This window comes from Pezoporus occidentalis, unplaced genomic scaffold (assembly GCF_034315485.1).
Source record: "Pezoporus occidentalis ecotype Australia unplaced genomic scaffold, CSIRO_AGI_Poc_V1 ctg63, whole genome shotgun sequence".
In the NCBI taxonomy this organism is placed as follows: Eukaryota; Metazoa; Chordata; class Aves; order Psittaciformes; family Psittacidae; genus Pezoporus; species Pezoporus occidentalis.
The window spans coordinates 2,714,338-2,722,713 of NW_026915977.1; the positions used below are offsets into that span (position 1 = coordinate 2,714,338).

General features: G+C 38.0%; 1 long non-coding RNA gene across 1 annotated transcript; it reads left to right on the forward strand.

Annotated features, from left to right (window-relative positions):
• The first annotated feature begins 5,485 nt into the window (after nucleotides 1–5,485).
• On the forward strand, nucleotides 5,486–7,925 carry LOC134174795 (uncharacterized). Its single transcript, XR_009968784.1, has 2 exons — nucleotides 5,486–5,617; nucleotides 7,064–7,925. It is a non-coding gene; the product is annotated as an uncharacterized LOC134174795 (long non-coding RNA).
• Nucleotides 7,926–8,376: the final 451 nt, after the last annotated feature.

The following is an 8,376-nucleotide window of genomic DNA, read 5'->3' on the forward strand; positions in this document are numbered from 1 at the left end:
GGCCATAGAAGGAGATCAAGGAAATATCTGCATATGATTCCTCCAAGTAGCAGTAAATCAGCCAGCTCCAAAGTTGGATGGATGATAGCTGGATCAGCATGTATTCAGCATGCTCAGGCACAGTTCTGGTTCTGGTGCCACAGCCCTATGCAAGTACAACTGGATGATTTCAAGGGCCCAACCTAGAACAGGTTTCTAGGAAGATTTACCATTTTCTTCATTTATATTTTGCTATTGCTTTGGGTTTCTGGGCTTTTTTTTTTTTTTCCTTTTACAAATGATCAAAATAAAACTCTAGATTAATTAAAGTTTGAACCCAGACTCAATGGAGGTTTTCCACAGGTAGTGCCTTAAAGTACCTAAATTGCCATCAATTTATCATTCTAGTTTCCACCAAAAGACATACTAAAATAATGCATATAAAGAAAAGTGGAGAGAAGTTTAACATTTGCTTAAGGGACATGGCTTTAAGAAAATTAAGAAGTAACTCCAAGTTACTGCACAGCATTACTGTGAAGTACTGTCAGGAGCTGCCTGGCAGATACCTCGGATGTGAAAGAAGGCACAAGCATAATCTTCTTCATAAACAAAATAAAGCCACAGTAATTGTTTCATCTGATTGCAGTTCTCCACTGAGTGACATAAAAGGTGCTGTCACTTCTTTCAGTAGGTCGTAATTGCACCGTATCTCATGTGAATTAAAACGTCGCCTGCAATGTCAAGGGCAGTGCATTCACAAACTAAATAATTGAAACAGTCTCCGTTACCTCTCGGATGGAAAGGTGACACATCCCAGCTTCTGCAGTTCCGGCCTGTTGCTGACTAGATTCTCTGTACTTTTTGTTTCATCCCTTAGCATTAAAAGGAGAAATGTTCATATATGAGAGTTTTAATCAATAAAGAACCCCACATAATTTAGTTATTGATCTCAGAACTGTTCTGAACCAAATAGACGTGGGTTCAGGGTCAAGTCCTCACATTCTGAAGTCACTCTTTTAGATGCTTAAAAACTTGAGCCATCTTTTCCGTAAATTAGAGGACCAGTTCCCAGTGACTTACATAGAAGCTGGAACCTGAATTCACCATTTCTTCACTTAAACCTTGTGCCCCTGCAAACAAAGGCTTGAGCATCTGTTACTGTTTGAGGAGATAGCTCTGGCAGCCCCTCAAGAGCATGCTGAAATCAAGTCTTTCCTTTGACTTCAAAAGCCTCAGTCCCAAAACCACGAAGCCCTAATGTATGTGTTTATTGTCATCATCTGGGGTTGACAGCAGAGACCTCTAATTCCTGTGATTTTGGTTGGGAAAAGCTTGATGAGGGGTCAGATACATTGGAGGCAGGAAAGACCTACCATGGCCCACAGTTCATACGGTATGAAAATTAGAAGCAGGACCACAGTGCTGTGCTCACCTCTGTGTCAGTGGCACCCAGCTCCAATTGCCTCAGCTTATTGGAAAGGACATATCTGCAGTGTTTGTGTTTGTTTTTTTTCTGAAGTTAAGCACTCAGCCAACTGATTGTTTCTATATTACTTGTGCAACTGTTTATGTATTACCAAAAATATAAAGATACAGCAAGAAGAAAATCACAGACCTAGCAGATAAATTATTAGAAGAAAAACAACCCATGAATAATTCAGGCAATGGGATTTGAGTGGTTCTTATAACTTGTTTCTTTTTTTTTTTCATAAAGGGGGAAAAATGAGTTTCATATGAACAAAACCTAGCTACAACTAAAACCTGTATACAACAAATAACTATAGTTTCATATGAACAAAACCTATTTACAACCATAAAGGCAGGGTACAATTTTAAAGGTGAGTGATGACAGATGTTGAGACTGGCAGGTAACACTGGGAAAAAACCCTCTGGATTCAAACAGGGTGTTGAGGAAAGCTGAATGTTAACCTAATGAGAAGAATAAGATAATCACTGTATAGCAAATACTAATCTTGGCTTAATCCTATACACCCAGTAAGTATCATAAAGAGTTCACAGGCAACATGACCCTACAATAAGCTATTGTTAATAAGCTGATTAGTGATTTAGAAATTGTTTCCTGAGCAGATGACCCTTACATGGGAGACTCTCAAATCTTCAGTCTGCAGACACAGTTCAGTCCGGTAAGTGTAGATCCAGGTGAATTTATTTGCCAACCAGTATCTGCTGGAGCTGGAAAGAAGAGCCCTGGGGGGGGCTCAGAACATCACCACATGAGTGGCTCAGGCTGGAAACCACTGAGAAAACTTTCTGCTACACTGATGATTTTACCCTGTGTTTTGTCAGCCATAGCATGCAGTATTTCACCTAATGATAACGAATGCTGCTGCTACACAAGTTCTGTGTTTCAGGTATTTCTGGTAACATTATGCCGGACAAATGTCTGATTTAATGGCAACAATGATCATATTTCAATAGACCTGAGAGCTTCGTGCACAGGTCAGCACACCATTGTGCTAAATGTCATATGCCAGGAATGGAAAAGGATTCCTAGTCTCAGAAATTTTATAGCTATAACGTTTGGCTGTGAAATAACAAAGCAAATAAAAAACAGGTAGAAAACAGAGTTTTTGTCTAGCTTCCTACCTCCTTGCCCTTTTACTAATATCTATTCTCCACTGCTCAGAGCTTTACATGCCTCACTATCCGGCACTGATTACATAGTGCATGCTCCCCAAATGCAAAGGTGTTAAGAATAAAACCAGGTTTAATCTGAAATTAATTGCACATCATAAAAAAGATATGTTTTCAACATTTTTGTGTTTAATTGAGAGCAGATTAAGCCAGGTATGATAAAGGGCTAAAATACTCTTTGTAGGCTACAAGAAACCTAATGCTGCTTTTTCCCTTTTTTCTTCTGTGGACAAAGAATGAGTTGAATTAAAGAGCCTATGATGTTATTACTATTCAATCTGCTTCAGAAAGATGTTAAGATTACAGATGACAGACGAGATAGAAATGTCTGTCTTTTTGAGTCATCCAAAGTTAATTAAAATAAACCTGACCTGTTATCTGCCACCAGAAGTGTCCTGCGGAAATAAGACTAATGGTAGCACAGACAAATTGGCTTGTCTTGCTAAAACTCCTTTAGGTTAATTAAAAAGCAACTTATTCTGTGAAAAGTGCCACATCAGAGATGGTTGCTTCTCTGCCTCACTGCTGTTACACGTTTTCTGAACATTTATGGTAAGGTTTTATGTAACTAAACAAGAAAGCTGAGATTTGTATCAAAGGGAACAAAGCTTGTGCTTAGCATAGGGGAAGAGTGTGACAGCTCTCAAGGTGCTCAGAGCAGGGAAGAGTCAGAAAGCTGCAGCAGCTTAAGGCAGAAACTCATGGAAAAGCGACTGTGGCCAGCTTCAAACCAGCTGTCTCTGGTGCTGAAGCAACCTGGATTTCAGTGTAAGATGTGTGCTAATTCAGGAAGTCTTTTCAGTCCTAGTCCCTAGGACTAGGACCACACAGGCGATGGGGAAGTGGATTCGCTTCCAATTAGACATCCTTGGCAACAGCCACAACCTCTCATCCCTCTCAAAAACAATTGTTTACTCTGGATGCATCTCCATGTGTCCACCTAAGTCATCCTCTGTTCTGACTAGGATAATGGGATTTATTTTAATGTACCTATTACAGCTGTCTGTTTAAACTGACTAAAAAAAACCTCAGAGAAGACTATGCTGTGACCATCCAAGAAGCCTGGGTTTGTGCTGCATCACTACTATTGTTAGGATATTCACTGAACTTCTCCTCACACTTTATTGCTGCAATGTAATCTTAATATTTCTCTTCCTGCTGTAAACTGGACATAGCAAAACCTCATCTGCTTTGTATTTAAAGCTGTACACGTTGGAAGGTTGTTGTCCTGCCTACTGTAGAATGTAGAACCTTAGTCCTTCCCATCTTACAATAATCCTGACGCTTCAAGAATCCCTTGAAGCTGAAATTCTTGTTCCAGTCTGACATGGTAGACAAAAACCTGGATAGAGCAGTCTAGCTGCATTCCCCCTGGTGCTGCGTGAAGGGGAGTTCACAGGAAGGACCGGAAAGGTGTAAAAGGTGACATCTAAGGTGACATCCAAGACCTGACATGAGGTTTTCTTATGAACACATTCCAGAATAAGATTTGTCTTTATAATCATTATTAGTCACATCTATTACTTGTCTTTTCATAAATCGATTATCTTTCCCTTAAACTATTAGGCAATCCAGATATGCAACCGACTGTTGCAGTACACCTGAAGGACCACTTCGCTTGTAATATCTAAATATTATGTTTGTATGCCTAGCAAGGTGTCCTGGGTTCAGCAGTAGCAGTCATTTTTCTCCTTCTTGGTAGCTGGCGCAGTGCAGTGTTTTGACTTTCGGCAAAGTTTAAACTACGACCAAGGATATTAGTATTACTGTGTCTCGAGTTAACATGGATCTTGAAGAGAGTCAAAATTCAAATGTCAGGACTTATAAAAGGCTCAAATACTAAGACCGAAGATACAGCTTCCTGATGAAGCCAATTTTTTCCCATTTGCTGAATGTCCACTTCATTAAATGACAGGACAGGACAGTTTGCTCATCAAGGCTGCTACCACGAATATTACTAAATCCTCTTGACACAAGTTTTTTCTCAGCCATGTCCATAGAAAGTTGTTTAGCCAATATGACTGAATAATATTCCCAGGGAGAAAAGTCATGCTCAAAATTTTAAGGAAAAGTCATTTCATATGTGGATAGCATGGAGGTCTTTTCGTCTTACAGATAGCACAACAAAATATGTAAGTGTCTTTATTAATGCAAGTGTTCAATGTTGTGACTTCTGAAGTGTTTGTTCCCTGAGACACTGAGGTTATCCAAGCTTTCTGTCTTGGATTTGATCCTTGGATTGAGTATCATTAAGGCTGGTTTTGGAAAGCCTCATTATCTTTCCAAACGAACATGCAGAAGCTCTCTCTACATATGATTGATGGTACTCAAGTGAAGCTGGATTCACCACCTCCAGAAAACTTCACAAATCAGTCTTCCTGTAATTATAACACAAAGCTTTCTCACTGAATTTTGGAAATCTGAGTCTGAATGAAGGAGACTTCATTACCACTGAGTAGGTCAATGGTACACATGAACTTCATTCATAACAGAGCCAACTGCTGATGAAAAGGAACCAAACTGGAGATGATTAATTCTTTTTCAGTGTCTACTTCTGGTTGTCATGTCAATTACTCATACCAAAGAGCTACCATTGTTTTTTGGCCTTATTTAATTAATCTTAAACCGTCTAAAGGGAAATTTCAAAGTCCACTGCAACCAGCTAGAGGATGATGTTTATAATGGGCCTGCCTACAGGGAGAGCTATTCATCTTTATAGTTATGGAACTCATGTGTCATTTGTCATAGCTGGCATTGTAATTTGTTTTCTTTTTGTTGCTTAATCGGTTTTCAGTTAAACAGAGCTTTTCTTTATCCAGAAAGAAAACTGCTTTGAGATGGTACACACTCTAAATACATACAATAAGGTGTGATCAGCCTCCTGAGGTGAGCAGCTTAGATTTTAAATAGAGAAGTCTTTGTGAACCTTATTTCCTAAAGGAGTGAAAAGCCAGAATGCCAACTTGAACAGTGTGAATAGAAGGTAGGCATTTTGATCAAGCACCTCCGTTCCTCTCTGATCTGATGCTATCTGTCATATCAGAGCTATGGGTTCCAATTAAGTTAACATTTCTAGCTACCAACCTATCAGTGTCCTGTAGGGGATTTTACACATATTACTTTTAACCCTATGGCAACAGGTCAAATTGAACGGCTGGTCTAGATCACCTCAACATAATAACCCCACACCAATAGCACCATGAACTGAAGTTTCAATTATAGGCAAGAATATAGCAGTTTCTCTTTTCCCTGATGACCATTTTTTGTGCAATTCAGTTATTCCTTTACACACCCTTAGCCCCTGCTTACATATTTACCTTGGTTCTTCTTCTGCTGCCAGCAGGTTTATTGGAACAGAATTCAGTCCCCTGATTACATACAGATCCAGATTTATATTTGGTTTTGATATAAATTTCATCCAAGGGGTCAGACTGTTCAAAATCTTCCGGTTTTGGGTGTCATTAGATTTAATCTAAACTCATCTGTGTGTCTTTATACCTAATGTTAAAAAACAGTTGTAAAATTATGTTGAAATACTAAGGAGAGGATGAAAGCCTCCTGAAAGCATATTTTTGATCCTCGGTTGTCAGCCTGCATTCAGATATTAAAAATTCTATTGTAAATTCAAAGAGATGGCTTCATATATATTAAATCATCACTGGTTTATACTGAAAGTTGGCATAGAAATTGGAGATAACAGGCAGAGCCCCAGTTAACCTCTCAGATGATTTTATTTTGGTTTGGTTTAACTATTTTTAAATAGAAATGGGAAAATATGCTATGAAGAACTGTAGGTAGAAGAAAAGCAATAAATAATTCAACACTGGGAAAAGAGAAGCAACTGTAAAAAGTCCTACAGGCATTTTGTTACAGAGCACTTGGCCATCTCAAAGGGGAACAATACACAACAGGAGCCACTAGAAGAACTGGCAAATAGCCCATCCTATTTGCAGCTTTTACATTCTCAACTGACTGATGAACACTGTGGTATGTTCTAGATAGAAATTAGTATTTCCTCCAGGTCTTCTGTCCCATAATTCCTATGCTATTTCTTCTGGGACTGTGCTGTCAACTCAGATAATGCACATTTGATCAGCTGAAAGGAACAGCCACTGTAGAAGGATGGCAACCTAACATGGAACCTATTCACATCCATTAATTACACAGGGAAAGAAATTCAAAGACAAATCTCCATCTCAGCAGCTTGTTTTGGTTTTCTTCTTTAATCAAATAGAGATAGCTCAATTTACTTAACATAAAGCACACTGGTCGCCTCCTGACAATAGCACTATGAGAAAGCAAGGATCAGCCATGCCACCTCTGTGAAGCCAGTTAGGATTTTTCAGGTTTAGAAATGGAATAATTTTACATTGGAAGGAAATAAATAAAGACTGTGAATCCACATTCCCCACTTGTTATGATCCACCAGTGTAACCATGACATCCCATCCAGACAGCAATAACCATTCATATCATATGGAGCTGAATAGCAAGAGACAACCATCTTTATCATTTTACTGATCAAGTGACCTCCTTCTCTCTTCTCCAGTATACTTCCAGCAAATCCCATCTAGACAAAACTTGTTCTTTTTAATTGTAAATGATGGTACTTTTGGCAGTGTCAGGCCAAAGGTCAGTGAGGTTAATGTACTGTCAAAAACCAAGCTAGGAAGAGAATCAAGTGATAGGCAGCTTGCACTGAAAATATTGCTCCTTTCTTTTATCTTTTTCTATTTATTCCAGCTGGGGGAAAACAAAATTAAAACAATAGTGAAGATTTTTAAAAAGGCAGGGAAAAGGGGGAAATCTAAATGAAAACTAGTTTTTTTGCTTAAAATTTTTTAAAGGGGGTGGGGAAAACTGCTGGAAAACTGAAAATTTGTTCTGAATAATATTTTTTCCATAGAGAAAAATATTTTTCCCATATTTTAATCAGCCCAAGTCTCTACTTCAAGAAGTCTTTATGTGCTTAAGCTTCTCAGAAAGAGAAAAAAAGAAACTGAGCTTATGAGAAAGACTCAGTTGAAAACCAGATGGCTTCTGCAACAGTGAATAGATTGAAAACTGTGCCGGGAGTGAACAGCTCCATAGATTAGGCAAGAAGTTTGAGAGATCTTCTGAAAGAACACAACAACAGTCATGATTCAAAACACTTACAGGGTTTTTATTACAACATATAATTGACTAATTGACTGAAATATATTGTGATTTATTCCACGATGCCTTATACTTAGTACATTTTCTGAAATTACAAGAGAATGGAAATAAAACAAACATTCTTTTAGATTGAAATGTGGCTTTTTTGGTTTTTTTTTTAAGAACTGATTCAAGCTTGCATTTAAAATCTTTTTCAGCTTAAAGTTGTGCTTTCCTGAAGGGAAACTTCTCTGCAAGAAAGTAATTATTTACTAATGGGGTTTCATGTTTAAATAAAGAACAAAAAAAGCTTTTCAGCATTTTGCTTTTCCCTTCAGCATCTATAGGTTTAATTTTATTTTTTTAATTTCCTTCTTTTTCTTTTGTCAAAGGAAAGAGGAAGGGGGTGGAAATGGAGATACGAATGAATGGAAAATATAAAATGGAACTGTTTTACATTTCTGGGGAATTAAAATGTTTCCATGGATTAAAAACTTCACAGAGGAAAGCAGAGATGTACCAAAGAAAAGTACCAAACTCCCACAGTTACTGTAGGTTTTCAAAAGGTTTTCATTTTAATATTGTGGACCTATAATTATGAAAACAA